The 17777-nt window shown below is 35.1% G+C and overlaps 1 protein-coding gene across 1 annotated transcript in view; it reads right to left on the bottom strand.

Annotated features, from left to right (window-relative positions):
* The window catches only part of LOC121317246 (KN motif and ankyrin repeat domain-containing protein 1-like), a 68012-nt gene extending 50547 nt beyond the window's left edge, over window positions 1-17465 (bottom strand). The window contains exon 1 of the mRNA XM_041252973.1: window positions 17255-17465. The gene's annotated coding sequence lies outside the window, so the exon portion shown is untranslated. The remainder of the gene's footprint in view (window positions 1-17254) is intronic.
* Between the last annotated feature and the right edge of the window lie 312 nt (window positions 17466-17777).

The following is a 17777-nucleotide window of genomic DNA, read 5'->3' as shown; positions in this document are numbered from 1 at the left end:
TTAATTCTTTTTCAATCCAATGCAATGTTAAAGATGTCAATTCTGAAAATAGGAGACAAGGCAGGTAGTAAATTGACTAATGTTATGTTTAGGTTCCATGGCAGGTACTGCACCGTGTGATACGATATAAATGGATACATCATCTGCTGATTCACGGCCAGAGAAGTTGCCACAAGAATTTACAAAGCACCTCAAGTCAGATCCACCTCTGCCAAACCACTTCAAAGCTTTTGGTTGAGGGCTAATTTGTTTTCTCCCCAAAACAAACAACTTTGCAGGCTTAGGTCAGCAGACTTTCTGTTTCAAGTTCCAGAGGATTCCTTGCACATTGCACCCACAAAACAAGGATTACAGTCAGCACTCAGTTATCCGTTACCCAGATACACGTCAATCGCGTTTTACCGCCCTTGTAGTAAGAATAAAATCAATTCCCATATATATATATAAATATATATATGTGTGTGTGTGTGTGTGTGTGTGTGGGTGTAATATATATATATATATATATATATATATATATATATATATATATATATATATAACAAATGAATGCACTTACCTGTCACACGTGATTTCCGACCTCATCACCAGTTTTCTGATATAAAGCCCATCTTGTCAAATTTACAGTTTATCTGAATATCTGCCACAGCCCACATTAAAAAAAAAAAACTCACCAATGACAAATCAGTCTGTCTTATATTGTGCAGTTACACAGAGTTTCCTCCAGTTTCACCTGAAGAAAATGCAGCCAAAACAAAGCAAACGAAACAAGCTAGGGTAATGCAACAATTAATCATTAAACAGTTTTAGATACTGTAATTTATTTATTTATTTTTTTATCTGTGATCTTTTGTTTCTTTTGTGCATTTTCATTTGCAAGTGAACTGTGACATAACGCCTTATCGAGCACTATATTCTGCAATTTTGAACACTGACCTTTTTTTTAATCTTTTGGTTTTGCTAAATTGCATTGCCTTTTACGTTTTACACAGTTCTGTGCATGGATAACATTTAGATTTCACTTTGCTGTTAGGTCGTTAATATGGCAACATACCGCTACAATACATATCGGATTTAAAAGTAGGTACTGTATTACAGTTAACTTGTCATCTCTAGTTTTGGCACGTGATATTTTCAGAATTATATAGTTCTGAATTAAAATACTACTGTTAAATATAGTACCATACCAACAAAACCAATGCCGTACATCAAAATGGAAGCCTACTTATTTTAAAACACAGTCCTTGATATGTATTTTTGATATTGTCTGTTGGAATGGGCCAAAATAAAATAATCAGATATGAGTCACACTCGTTTAACCGTCACTGAAGTCAAAATTTTATAGGGTCGGATATCTGAGTGCAGACTGTAGTTGGCATAACTATTCTGAAATGTAAATCATTAAAAAAAAATAATAATAATTAGCCTGGATAACAAGAGTTACATATAAACATGAATCTGCTCAAATTCAAAGTGGCCTCTTTTTGCACAAATGTCTAATAAACATTTAGGTTATTTGCCTTCTATGAAGCGGTTGCATTTAAAGTACACCAATAAAATTACAAACTAATGTACACATATATTAAGCACTTTTCATTTTATGGTAGTACAGTTCTGAAAGAAAATGCAAGATAAACTACGTACAGAACAGCAGTCCTTCTGAAGTTCTTATAGGTGGTTTTGTTTTTTGTTCAGTTGTAATTCCTGTACTCAATCCTGTACAAATAAAAACAATTTAGTTTCAGTTTCTCTTGCAGAGAAATTACAAACATAAAGTTACAGTGAGAAAAAAAATGAGTAGGATAGATTGTAGTTTTTATAGAAATCAGACTGATATTCTGAGGTAATTTTTGGTGCAGAAAAACATTACGTCTCACTCTTGGACTTAAACTGCCACACCAGCATTGTCCCGCCCCTTAACAACCAATACGCACTCCTGATTCGCTGGTACGGTACTCTCCTGACCTTCCAACTCCCACCAAATAGGCTCTCGGTAACTGTCACGATAAATGTACTGTAGTCAGAGTAGGTTAGCCACACACGCTGCTACATACAGGTAGACTACCGTATTACAGAAAATAAGAAACTGCAATACATCTAAAATGTCATAAATCATGTAATAAAATATTGCAGCATTTGAAAATCGTAGCATTATTAATAAAGGCCGCCCTCCAAGTGCCGCAGTCATTTTGATCAATTTAAAATAAACGCTGCAGCACCAAATTGAATACGATATATATATATATATATATATATATATATATATATATATATATATATATATATATATATATATATATATATATACACACACACACACATATATATATATATATATATATATATATATATATATATATATACATATATATATATATATATATATATATATATATATATATATATATATATATATAAATATTCTGTAAATGTGTGCCCCAATGTAACAAATATATATCTTGCCCAATGTACAGAACTAAAGACGATTAGTTTAAGATATGTCTTAAAAATAGTGAACGCCGCGCCAATTCTAACTAAGATGAGCAAGGCAAAAGGCTTAGTAGTGGGCCCTACTTTGAAGCAAGTGCAAAGGCACATTTTCAGAGAGGAATTTAATGCAATGTAACAGTACTCTAAACATCTAGAAAACTAGGATGAATAACTGTATTGCTCCCATTAATTTAAGCTGTGAGTTATATATATATATATATATTTTTTTTTTCTATCAGAGAATAAGGCTTTGCATTAAAACTCATGGCTAAGATACAGCACTGCCTGTTTAAAATATAATGCCTATTTAAAAACATGAGTTGTTTTACTAAGCATTTAAAAAGGATCATTTGACAAATATTGTATTTTCTAGAACTCTGAATAATCTATCCCTTAAAAAAAAAATCTAAGAAAAGAAATTACATTTACAACATTTGTGCTGCTGGAGTAAGATGTTTCCTATATGGCTTGTAAAGCAACAGCAGCAAGCAGGTTACTAGGGCCTAAACAACCATTCAGAAAACTACTGGTAAACTCAAGTGCTGAGCAGGCCAAATGAGGAAGAATGTACATCAATACTTTGAGTGTAAAACTGAACAGAATTGTGGTAAACTAGCTGTAACTTGGAAAAATGTTACCGTGAAATGTAACTCCCCTTAAAAAAAAAAAAAACAACACTTCGTAAAGTTGTGTTTTTGAAGAGGGTTTCTAATCTAGTTTAGACACTTCAAATAAGTGTGCAAATAGGTTGCACTTTCAATCCTAGATGCATGTGTTCGTTAATAATATTAAATGTAATTTTTTCATCACTCGAAAACAAGTTGCTAACAGCTGCTGAAAAGCCCTGACTGCCCTTGGAGACAGAAGCTCTACAGTTAGATAAAATTCCTACTTCATGGCAGCTCAGGTTCCCTAGTTTTGCCTACGAAGACAAATTATTCAGACATCTTTATTACCTTAAAACAAATATACTGTATGCTTCTCCCCACCCCCAATGAACTGCATGCACATTCCGAGCAGCCAATTCCCCAAATCACTGCCGGCAAGCATGCTTCTTTTACAGTGTAACTGTGAAAGAAATTGGCAAGAAGTCACATCAGCCTGGAATGTTTCTACCTGACCTGTTTAAGCAGATACTACTGACTTACCAGAGAAAAAAAAGTCTGTGCTAATTCCGAGGCGATTTGGTCATTTAGTACAGTAAACCGATTACCAGTCATCTCATGAGCTGCACAGTTAGAATTCTTTGTTATGAAACTGTTGCAATAATTAATTTAAAAAAAAACACAAATCTCTGTTGATCTCTAAGAAAAGCATATTTAATTCCGTCTATAACAAAAAATCCACAAACTACAATATACTATAAACATAATGTAATCACATGCCATTTAATTAAACATCCATACTTAAAACATGTAGCACTTCATCTAGAAGACAAACAAACCTGTACAAACTTGCAATGAAATCAAACTTTGATTTCTAAGCCATCTAAATAGCCAACTCTCCACCAATAAGCAGGTCATTGATCATTTTGCCAAAGCAGAAAAACTGGACTCACCAGGCTCCAAATCCAGGGTGACTCTCTCAGGCTTCAACTGCATCATCATCATCAGTGCGCACACACACAGACATACACAGGAGTAACTTGACCTTGCTGGGAAGGAGGATGGTATCATACAACTGAAATGTGAGGAAGCGATCAGCCAGTGGGCTGGGTGTTTCATGTGCACAATGCAGTGAATGCACTAAATATCAGTAGCTAACTTGATTGTGTAACTGGCATAGATTTTAAAAAAAATGTAATGCAGACCTACACAAATTACTTGATCTGTTCCTCTATATTAGGGATACCACACTGGGTTCCTGAAGGGCCGTAGTGTCTTCTGGCTTTCGTTGCACCTGATCTCAATTACTTAACTGGTCTAATTATTTGATTAACAAGATAAATTTAACACTTCTTTCCAGGCCTCAAAATGTTTCACAGGTAGTACCTTGAATCAAGTGCATATTTTTCATTTTTTAAATCATCAACTGTAAAATACCTTGAAAAACATTAAATATGTCAAATTGAATATTAGATCAATTAAATTAATTGAGAGCTTAAGTTAGAATGCAAAATCAGAAGACCCTGCAGCCCTCGAGGACTGGTTTGTCACCCCTGCCCTACATGAAGATAATTGGTAACCAACAGCAATGCTTGGTGTGGATTGGTTGATTGGCATTAAAAAAAAGGGAGGTTCTCCACCCATTTATCAGACAACATTTTTCTACCACATAGGAATGTAGGCTTAGCTACTTCCCAAGTGATATTTTTCTCCATTATTTTAATATTTTCACTTTAATTGATAGCGAACTTACTAGTCCAAGACAGCTACTGGATTTTGAACTTCTGAGAACAGCATTAGCTTCACAGATCCAGCTTAAGCGACTGTATCAGAGTTTGATGTTTGATATAAATGATATTAAATCAAGCAGACCCTGCTTTTTTAAACTTTCAATTTTACTATACAGAATTGTTAATGCTCTCTTAACAGTGATGCTGTCTACAGGAGCCTTCAGGATCTGGAAATCTTAAAAGCATCAGCTTGTACTTGGATCTTGTAAACGCATGCAAAGCAAAAACTGAGGAGATACATGAGCACTGCAGGACCAACTAAGAAAGCAACAGTAAAACACTGTCAACTTGTTAGGACAAATGAATGAATCCTTTGCAGTCTGTTTATTCAGCGCTCGTCAGTTCAATTTATTTTTAAAAGCGCTGTTTATTTTACATACGCTGTTTAAAATATCATCCCCCTCAGAGTAGAACAGGTTTAAAAGGCACTGAATCGCAAAAGGACACTCAGTACTGCATCTCCAGCCAAGCCCCACCCCTTGTTCACTGTATGTTTCACATACCTCTTCATAGTCGTGCATACTGATAAATCCTCTCCTAATGACTCGTTTTATCACTAAACTCCTCAATAATGCGACCCAAGTCATTATTTTATTACTATAACATCTCAAAAAGCTCTGCAAATGTCTGTGATATTCTTTGAGTGCTAGATGCAGAAGCAGCTATCTTCTTTGTTTATGTCCGGGTTATCTCTGTGGTGCAGGGGCTATGTGTATTGCTCAGACATTTTCAGCTTCTCTGTCTCATTCAACTAAAAACGACTATAGACCTGTGCTTGACATCTTTTTGATACTACTGTATAAAAATACACATAGCTTCTGATTTTAACCTTGGTTGGGTAAGATATTAGAAAATGGTGTGCTTTTAAAATGAACACTTGAGAGCAAGAAGCGGAGTTCCAAAAAATATAGCGTTACACGTCCCCACGTGTTGTTACAACTGTTTAATGTACCTGTAATTTTTCCTTTCATTGTTAATACCCTGACAACTTTTTACACTTATAACTGTTAGTATGTTTCAAAGCTCTTTTCAAAATGGCCACTCTAGTGCACTGGATTTAGATATCTGTCCTTTAACACTGCAGGAAGAGATTAAATAAAAAAAAAAAAAAACACATAAGTGCTCTGGCTTTTCTGTTCTGTGTCATATAATGGAGCATTATTGCTGTGTTACCTGTTTGACAATGTGGGCAATAATCCTTACACTATCAGTGCACTAGAGCCGACATTTTGAAAAGAGCTTTGAAACAGACTTTAAAATTTTCAGGATATTAATGAAAATTACAGGTACGTTATTTAAACAGCAACACACAGGGTGCGCAATGCTATATTTTCGGAATCCTCGTACTTCATCATGCATTTGTGTTTAATAATTCTATTTCATGTATTTTTTAATATTCTTACACCATGTTGCATATAAAATTAGGGTAATTATCTAGATAAAAATAAGTTGCACAGTAAATTATTTTTGACAGCAATAGGAGTTTCTGCTGCCAGTTTGTTTAAATACATCTGAACTGACTGTTAATGACTGAATGCTTGTTAATGATTCAACTAGTTTTTACAGCACTTCATTTTACAAAAATGAGTGTTATCATCAAAACACTTATTACTAACAAGCCCAGTCAAGCAGGTTATTCATTGGCAGACCTAATAGCACAACATTTTTACTGCATTAATAAATGGCCTATTCTATTCTTTGTGATGTGTGCATGTTGATTTGCTTAAGGAGACCCACACCATGTTTTGGATCCACGATGACAGCTAGCCGAGTGCAGACTGTTCAGGGATACTATTTGAGGCTCCCTAAATTAAACCAACTTGAACGCAAGAGACAAAGGTTGAAACCGAGGCCCTGTTCATGCCTTTAAACCGTATTTAGTTGCCTTTAAAACGGCTTAAAAGTGCTAAACATGGTTAGCGTCTACACTACCATACTCAAGAACTGGACCAGATGCCACCTCAGGGAGTAGTCTCAAGTCCAGTTCTAAATTAGGTCATATCAGGTAGTACAGTTTGTCAGAAGTGTGAATACAAATACTGAACTACATTTTGTGTATCCTCCAATATCCCAAAATGCTTTGATATGTTGTGGCACGTAGACATTACAAATACAGTACTCAGAACAGACGCCTTAAGGAGTTGGGAATGACTATCAAATACTGCTGTACCGTATACAATTTCTGAGCTTGTTGTAAAATGGTGGATCATGGAGCGGCATGATCAGATGGTGAAATCAAGGCACACTGATATCTGGAGCGATGAAAAATCGATCAAGGAGAACTTCAGTGTTCAAAATGAAAACACATGATAAAATGTACCTTGTGTTTTAACTAAATAAAGCCATAATGTTCACGCTAAGAAGCACTATGTCTTCCGCTGGCACAGGCTCCATATTTGCCGGGTTGTAAACATAAAATCCAGTGCATGGTGGGATAGAGTCATATTAAGTCGCAGAGTCCATTGCGCTGCTAGGAACTGTAACCAAATTATTTTAATAGTGTTTGTAAGCATTAAGCCCGACTAAACAAGAAATGGTACTTTAGTGTGGATGCCTTGAGCTGCATTAATTAAAACGTTTTTCAGTACGGTTATGTAGTGTGGAGAGGGCCTTAGAAACCATGGTGCTAGGATTTAATGAAGCATGCAATGGTGTTAACAGGCATACCAAAAACAAAAACTGATTAGGTGTTAGGCCTACTAACATTTGAAAAACTAAGGATCCAACTTGTGAGATGTTTGCATTTTCTTATTTTGAAAACTATCAGTAGAAGGAGATTAATAATGTTTCTAAATTCAGATTTAGCAAAAAAAAAAAAAGGGGTCATTAATGCTTAGTTCATTAAGATGTTTGAAGTACGCTACACTTAAGTCAAGCAGGCCTGTCACTATCATAAATAAATAACCACAGTTCTGCTTGTATAACATGTATACTAATATTTTTTTTTTAGAAAACCCAACATTTAAAACTGTATTGCCATTTACAATACACAAGATATCTGTGCAAAATATTTCCTGGATGTTTGGGAATAAAAAACATTATTGAACCAAACCCACAGGCATTAAATAAAATTTACAAATTTACATTGACATTAAAGGCTACAAACTATTAAAAAAAATGTGCAAAGACAGAATACAGAATGTAACCAAAGCAAGCAAACTTGACATAAGCACATGTAAAACAATTACCTTGCTTTGACTGAACAGCACCAAAAGCCCCAGACAACCAACAGATGCAAGTTTCTAATCTCACACCGATATGACAGATTTGTTTAGAGCACCTGGTGGCTAAAATGTTCCAGCCCTTTTGATCACCCCCCCAACCCCCCCATCTCCCCAAACTCAGGAGTCCCACTAAAACTTCAAGAGTCTTCTTTCCACGCTACAGAATATGTTCTTACAAAAGCAGGGGTCAGGGGTTTATACTTTCTTCATGCAGGCAAGGATAGTCATATTGGTGTAACCTCCTGTAAAAACTCTAACATAACATTTAACATTGTTACTTGACTAGTTCATTTAAGCATTTTCAATTAAGTGAACCTTATTTTGGGGGATTCCTCAATGAATTCTAACTTGGAATTTGAAACTAAAGAAACAGATATGCATTACGGTATAATAACACTGAGTCGACCTGCATTCATTCCTTTGTGGTATTTATACAGTTAGATATGGCCTAAATAATTCCAACAGGACTTCTGTACAAAATATGTTTACATGAACTGAAGCACAAGCATGCCCCTGTATTCAAGCTAACAGAAGCTTTCCCTTTTTTATTTCTTATTAATGTACAGTTTTAATCTGAAACTGGCTTTACAGTAGATACAAATACGAACAAACAATATTGAAGAGTCCAGATGTTATCGGGATAGAGAAACAACGCCCTTTTCAGGATTCTATTTACATGTCTATCTGTGGCAATGTTGTGTTCTTTACAATATGAACTGGTGATGAAAATAGAATCAGCTGGTAATGAAACTGTCAGGCAAAGACAGGTCAAAGAAAACCCTTTTCAGCTTGAACAGCCAGAATTTACTGTATTTGTTTTCTGATAGGACACGAGAAAAGCCACATATGGATGCTGTATGGATGATGCAGCAGGGACAGTAACCAACAGCAGGGACAAACATCAAATCACATACTGTACTACACCTGGAGGAGACCATTCAGATATCACATGGATGTCAAGTCTCAAGGTTTACTCATGAAACTCGGTTTTTCACAATTTTGAGAGTCTCACGGCCGTGCAATGGATTCTCACGTTTGTGCATCTAAATTTGGTATCGTTTGCAAGGCTGCGAAACCCTTTATGCATGATACAGCGGTAAATCCAATATAACTGTCCAAGTAGATTATTTCATATGGGGGGGGTTCACCATGAAGAGGTGTATATTACCATTCTCCTGTAGCTGCCACGCAAACTCCCCCTTTACTCCAAAGACAGAATTGTCTTGTTGTCTCAAACTGTCTACGCAAGCCTTCTATATTTCTGTGCACAACATGTCATTACTCGGAGTCGAAGGAGAGGCTGTCAAACTGTCACGCAGAAATGACCACAGAAATAAGAGAAACGGACAGAGAAATTAATTACTAAAGTCAAAAAACAATGTTCTTTATGATGCCAGTGTCAGTGGTTATAAAGACAATAAAAACAGATGTTAAGTGGTAAGAAATAACAGAAGAAATGGAAATTGATGGTATGTCCATCTCTTTATTTCACCTTAATTGTAGTCAAAGTGACAGGGAGCACCACACACTGGTTTTGTGTTTCTGAAAAAAAAAAAAAAAAGGCTTTGTTGTTTTAATAATGTTGGCCAATAATAATAACAACATTCACAAACTGAGAAGATTTTATTAAAACTTAAAATCAATAAAAGTATTAAACTAATTCTCAGTATTTACAAAGAACTGTCTACAGATGTATTATTTTTGAATAACTGACATGTTAAACCAGATCACATATAAACATTCACTGTTAAAATGTCTTTTTTTTTTAGTGTGTGGCATACACAGACTATTTCTTATTTTATTTTCATCTCCACAAAAGGAACAAAAGTAGATTGTATATTCTTTTCTTGACTAGGTACTAGTTTTTTTTTTTTTTTTTTTTAACTCATGCTGTATATGTATGTGTTGTTTGCTTTGCTCCTGATGTGCACAGCCCTTAAGTCTAGGTCAGTTGCATAGCTGTCAGTCAGCCATGTGCAAACATCTTGATTCGTCACAAGCACTCCCCCACACTTCACAACCTTTGTTTGAATTATAATTTACAAGTGCATTAAAACAGCCTAACCATTACACGTACATCAGGATACAGTAACGCACATAAAAATAAGAGCATAAAAAGCTACAATATGCAGCAATTGCAGTGTAGCATTCATATGTTCAAATCACCCCTAAAAAGGTGCCCTCAAACAAGCAACACATCAATGAAGTAGTAACCTATAGTAAGACCTACGCATATCTTTAAATAACTCAACATAAAGTCTACAATGTCTGCTTTATTCAGGATCTCTCAACACTCCAGAACAGTCCATCTGGAGAGATAATTAGTGTCTTCTTCAGATAAAATGTATGAACTACCATAAATTCCACACATACAATCATTTAAGTGAAACCCAGACAACAGTGATAAGGCCATATTTGAAGCGAAGGCTGTCTCCAACACAATTCAGCAAGAGGCCCACTGATATGACAAGGGCATTCAAGATGCTCATTTTAATCAAATATTAAGAAAATGCTCCTTAGACTTTTTCCCTAAACAATCATCCCCACAACCATTCAAACAAGTACCCTTGTCAACTAGTCAACCTCAACTTGAAAGTAATAAACTGCCTAATTAACAACCCCACAGAGTTACTTCTACATTTTAATGACACAGCCTCAAGACCATTGTAAGATTCTACAATGCTAGAAACTTCAAAAACAACAAATTAAAAACTTTACACTTTTATAACTGAAAACAAGTTTCAGTGTTTAATAATCAAACTGAACATGTAATACAATGGAATACAAAAAATCAGATTAAAAAGCCACATTTGGAGCTACAACCAGATAGGGATGTAAAGGATTCTTATAAATCTCCTTTTTACCCATCAGAAAGTCTGGTTGCCAAATACTGGCTTTGAAAAATGTTTGCCAGTAGCTAACAGCAGGGACCATTAAGAGATAAGAACTGCATTGTGCTGAAATCATATCTTGAGGGAGACCATGCAGATATCACCTAATAGAGTTTTCTTATGCAAAGATTCCTCCCACAATCCCATTCTTTGTTTTGACTAGAAATTTCCCGACCAAAGTGGATATATCCCTTTCTTACTGATAGACACTTATGGTTAAAATAATCCTCTAGCCAGTTCACTGCTTGCATCTATTCCAACTTGAATAGTTGATTTTGTTCAGCAACCTTTGCTTGAATTATAATTTACAAATACATTAAAAAACTACCAATGAAAAGCAAAACCATTAGATAAGTTGTGTAGGGAGTACTTTACCCCAGTGAATTAACTACCAAATAAACAGTGCCAAATAGCCGTTCAAGTTAAAAGTTGTTTTGTTTATTCATGAAATAAATAGTATATAAAGTTGAGAACACATTTGATTTATTTTCTTCATTTCTTGCCAGTGGCCATCGGCATGTTTTCATAAAGTAACAATGAGGTTTACTGGTGTCTTTCTGTAGCTGAACAAGCTAATTAAAACTGAAATTTAACTTTAATAAACACTTCAAACAAAACAAAACATGGAAATGACGTTGTAAAGTGAAAAAAAAAAATCACTGTTTTGGCTTTTTCATTTATTACATTCCACAAAGTCACAACAAAATATATAGGTCCTATATAATAAACAGTCTATATAAAAATCACTACACAACATTTTCAGGAAGTTGGGTACTGTTTAACGGTGGCATTTCAGTCCTGCGAGATTCTGACTCGCTCTAAAGCAGCACAATGCATTTTTATCCCAGATGGCTTTCCATAGAGATCACTATGCATGTGAGTGCATGATCTGGGTTGTTTACTTTTTGATGTCTAAAACTTTTAAAATAGAGGCTCAAGAACTGTGTGTGTGTGTGTGTAATTATATTTATATAATAAGTATATATATATGTATATATATTTATATATATATATATATATATATATATATATATATATATATATATATATATATATAATCCTCACATATCACAGAAAGCTCACAGAACTCTTTCTTTTGCCATGTTTTTCACTGTCGCACAAATTCTGGAGAGAATGTAAATAAATGCAAGGTATTTTTATCATTTGTAGCGAATACGAACATCTGATTTTTGTATCCGAATACAGGTAAAACAAAATACTTGTTTGAAAATTTGGATATTTGTCCTAGCACCAATGCTATAACCAGTGGGAAAACAATGATGACATGAAATGGTATAAACAGGTGAAAAGCAAAACCACCATGTAAAAAAGCATATGCCTTTAGTCTGTATTACTATTCAAGACATTTACAGTATGTAATGACCTTAAATTACTCCTTCAAAACTGACAGGTGAATACTGCTTGTATGGTAAAGTTTAAAAATATACATATTTGATATTAGTCATTTAAATCTCAAGCGTGTCAGTTTCTTTCAACAGGAATTTTAGGGAATTTTACAGAATTGGAAAAATGTTCTGTTTAAAATGGTTTACTAAGTCTTTACTAAGCTGTGGTCAGACAAGACATTCTTTTAGCGTGCCCGAGTTTTTATCTTCTTCCTAATCACTTCCTGGTATAAATTTGAACAGTGCACTGGAGGTCTGACTATGCACCAAGCAAATTGTCTACGCTGTACTAGAAATTATGCATGTTTTGCTACAAGGTGCAGAGATGGGCTATTGTTTTAATTTTCCAATCCATTGCTCATATATTCCAACATTTACTTTCTACAAGTCCAACTATCAAAGTAAACATTTGAAATACACTTTAAACAGGACAGATTTAATTGAGACACGTGCATACCCTACAATGCTCAAGTTAAATGAAAAGTAATTTCCTGCACACACTATTAAGATTTTTTATGTTTTGTATGTGCACATTAAAAGTGTGAATTTGTTCCCAGTTGCTTCTATTCTTCAGCATGTAACTCAGTGAAATCCTTCAATATCGCAGATTTAAATTGTTCTAAATAAAATGTGGCCTGGCATAGCCATGAAGTGTACCTTAAAGGCAATAAAACATACTACTGTACATCTGATTAATGGTCTTTTCTAAATAAAAGTAAAACATTATAAGCTTATTAAAAACGTTTTATTTAGATTCAGTCATTTCAATGTTATGCTTGGCATTAGTTACTGCTTTAAAAACAGCTGACATAATATCCATTGCCCCTTTTTCACACCAAAATTGTTCATTTCTTGGGTTGGCATAGGGATTATAAAGTCGAATTGATTGCAGTGGCACATTAGATGAGCAAACAGTTCCAACCGAGCAGTAAACTGGAAGTAATTTTCCCTAAAACACAGACCAATGAAGCTGTTTTAGAGCTGCTGGAGGTGACTTGGTCCCTCTGGTTTTAAAACGCTGCTTTGATCAAAGTCCATGGGCTTCTCATCAAGCTGAAATGATAAAGCTACAGCCACATAGGCCCTATCTTTAAGGCACTAAAAGCATGTGTAGTCATGAAACTTCTGTAAACCTACACAGAAGAATATATGCCACTTGTTACTTTTAACAACTTTTACTGTCAACAATTAGCTGCAGTTAAATACCTATTTGTCAAACAAGCCTGTACACTTAGCTTTAGAAAGCATGTAGTATCACAGAATACTGCACAAGCTTACACATGTGCAGATGGAGACATTTAATTAACCTGTTTTACATCTGTTAAACGATTTGAAATCTTATTTTCCATCAGCAAGCACGAGAACAAATTGGGTTTCACAGACATTTTTTTTTATTGGGGGGGGGGGTTACCAATTAGGTGCTGGAATTTTCTTTCTACCCAGTGAGCCTAATCCTGGTGTACAAAGTCATGTCTAGAGGTATCTGTCTGGCCTTATCTGGTGGCTTACTGTAAGGAACCAAGCACAGTGCTAAAGCACTTCCTGTGAGCCAAAACTGGCAACTCAGGGTCACTCGGATTTGAACCAGCAAGTTCCTGAACACATGCCCTCACTCCGCATGGCAGTACTTTTACCAGGTAAACCCCTGGGGCCTGGATTTATGGTGCAAAAAAAATAAACAGTTTGAAACAGCAAAGGTGCCTCAAACCAGGTCTCCCAGTCTCATGGAACCAGGTTTCAAGCCACTGATCCCTCAGCTTAAATCTAATGGTCACTGTACTTGAGATTTTCTTCTGAGATTTTCTTCAAGAAGAAAAAAGTAAATGACTTGGTCTCTTTGAGAAGTCTCCCACCCCCCCCCCCCCCCGCCCGCCCCCCGGGGTTTTTCTTTACGGTTGCCCAAAAACACCTGCCAATAGTTACACTTAGATCAATTAAATCCCTGTTTATTACTGGGAATATCGATGAAGTCTGAATGCCATTCAGTTCCAAGCACTGCTTTATCGGCACACTGTGGTTAACTTACTTAACCTAACATTGATTGCCTGCATCTCTGGTAAAATAAAATTTCACTGTAGTTGCTGAATAAATACAAACAATTACTTCCAGTTGAAAGACGTGTTTATGTGTACAGTGCTGTAAATCTGAGATGGATTCAGATCACATCAATTCATTACTCCCCACGGTGGACTATTTTACACAGATAACAAATTGCTGATGCTGACAGTTCTTTTCAGTCTCAAATAATGAGTCTTTTGTTGGCATTATATACACAAAACTTCAGACTACACCTTTTATCCATGCTCTGAAGAAACAATAACGAAGGCTAAAGGCTTATTCACATCAGGCAGGATGCGACAAGCGAACGTGTAGAACGACACGCTGCGCCACGACAAACAAAATAAAAACATGAAGTTTTGAAACAAACCACACACACTGCCTGCGATGCAACGGGCGACACTGAAGCGAGGAGAGAAAAATAGAATTGCTGTTTATTTGAGATTTGTCACGCAACAGCTAGGAACTGACCAATAAGAGGAGAGTTGCCTACCACACCACGTGCATGTCGCCCCTGCTGTGAAAGGGAGTGTCACAACATTATCGCAGGACAAGTCACATCCTGTCTGGTGTGATTAGCCAATTAGTCTTTATTAATATATGAATAGTTCTCCCCTGGAGGTTAAGCATGGCCTAATTTTTTCAAATAAGTATCACAAAAGCGCATACAATTTTGTAAATATATCATATTATATATACTATAGTATTATATATATATAGTATATCCTATATTATCTACTAATATATACTATATCTCATAGATATATCATCTTATAATACATATATACATATATATATTATTATATTATATATATATATATATATAATTTTAAATGAAATTCCAAATCAATTTTTCCAACACAAAAGTCTGTTAACTTTTTTTTTAGGTAAGTTATAATTCATTTTCAAACAATAACACATAGCAACATATTGCTTACATTAAAAATATATTAACTGTATAGTTCATCTCAACCTCACATCTTTCACATGTGTAACAGTTTTAGCCACAAAACACTGGAATTTAAGTCAAGACACTTGCCTTCTGTGGCATGACCCATTTAACCCCGACTGCCCAATTCCTGATATCATTTTAAAGCAGGTACTGTAGCTAATTAATGTTTCTTAATTCATGACCCGAAACAAAATACGGCTTTTTAATAAATACATAGCAATCACCTAAGCCCTAATTGATTTAATTCTAAACCTTTTCATGGTTTTAACAATACCAACATTTTCTTGTGCAAGTTTTCTGATACCGTGTGAGGAATTTAATTGATTTTTAATTATTTAAAAAGATGGAGATTGAATTTTGGGTAATATGATGCATCTTATTTGACCACTAAAGCAACTGAAGCGCACTGCTTCACACATCAATGAATCATTCTGTAAAAACAATACCAGCGACTCCCAGCTACCTCCATCCGTGGTCAAATGCATTCAAGGATACTTCGTATTTTTTTTTTTTTCTATTCACTACTCTTCTACGCATTTATTGTTTGATACAAATTCACTAATACTTAGGACTGTCCAAAAGTATATCTGCTGTACTCAAAATCAATTGACTTCATCTCCATGGTAGAGTTCTCCTTAAGATAATCAAGCTGGATTCTGTTATTTTTAACTATTTGGTTTATCAATAGTACATGCTGTGATTGGACCGTGTTTTCACCAAAACGCAAGTTATGTTTCCATTAATCCACGGTGGACTCAGCTGGGGTCTGTAATGGCCATTGATTAACCCATGTGAACCCATTTTCAAAACAGAAAACGGCTAGTTATTGTATTTCTTGATGCCAAAGTAAAAGTAAAAAAATGGCAAACACCAGACAGGAGGATAGTGAATTAACATATATCAACTAAGACTAACAATGCTGAGACCCTCAAAGCACACAGCGCTTCAATACACACGTGACATCTGCCTGGCGGATGACAAACACATTGCAGCCTTAGTTAAACAATGTGACTATTTATTTATTTTATTTTTTTAAAAAGCATTGATTATTGACCTTGGCTATTTGAGAGGTTACTTTTTATGTAACAACTTACACTACCGCAGTGTCATGTTCAAAACAATGCTCTAAACCAAGAGCTAGCTAGGGCGAAATACTACAAATTCAAGACACTGATGTACTGCTTTATATTAGACATGTTTTAAATTTACTTTTTTGCAACAACTAAAGTGACATTTACCAAAAGTGCAATTAACTTTCTAGTACTAAGAACTCTTTGCCGCCAACCCTTTGAAGTATAGCAGGTTTTGATGATGAAAGTGTTGACGCTTCGGATACAATTGAAAGTCTTAAGCCTTACGCAAAACAAACACATTCCATTTAAACGCTACAGATTTGCAGTTTAACTGAAATACAGTATTGTTGTTCTGTTTTAAAAGTCTGTTCGGTAAAACAATACCAGTAATTAAATAAAAAGTAGAACTTTTTTTTCATATAATATTAACACTTAATTTTCAGAATGAAATTTGTAATTTCAATAACAGTACCAAACATGCGACACGCTCAATGTAATTCACAACTGTGGAGAACTGCATTATGTTTCAGAAAATATATGAGCGTCCCAGCGCCTTATCAAACGACGTTTATTTATTTATTTATGTTTAATATTTAAGTTGACGAAAATCAATAGGAGTAGCGTATTTTAACATGAACTATAACTACACATACATAGACGCGCTCTGTTCACTGATACGTACACTCTTTCAAATACGACACGTTTATATAATTAACATCTTTATTGCTTAGAAAATAATAATATATTACGCAAAATAGTACTCACCTAGTCTTTATGCGACAAAAAACGCCACCGGCTAGTGCAAAGAAAACTGCCTCAAAAAAAGAACAAAACAAAGTTGCCGTTTCGTTTGTATGTATTTTCTTTTTAAATGTTTATACGGAGTTTGCCAAAGATGAATGCATGTGTTTCTAATTCTTTGAAAGAACGTACAACTAAACTTTGTATTTGAGCTCTTCTCCCTTCTGTCCTTCTCTTTGTAGTTGTCACTAAACATCACCACCAGCTCCCCGGTTTAGCACATGCGCAAACCATTAAACCACACTCGCTATTCCATACCTCAGAGCAGCACAAAGGGGTGTGTTTGTTTTGAGTGACGTTCCACCTGAGCTGGCTACACGGGTACTGAAGAATTCTCCCCGTGAAAAGCAGGAATACAATATCACTTATGTGGAGGATATTAAATGTACAATCCCTAAAGATTTTAAAACCAGTTACACTATCCTTTATTTCACTGTGCACATTTCAAGCAGCCCTCCTGCTTTGTTTGCTAGATAATGTCCCTTTC

Source organism: Polyodon spathula, chromosome 1 (genome assembly GCF_017654505.1).
Source record: "Polyodon spathula isolate WHYD16114869_AA chromosome 1, ASM1765450v1, whole genome shotgun sequence".
NCBI lineage: Eukaryota > Metazoa > Chordata > Actinopteri > Acipenseriformes > Polyodontidae > Polyodon > Polyodon spathula.
Note: the sequence above shows the minus strand (reverse complement) of the source record. Positions and strands in the feature narration are given on the sequence as shown.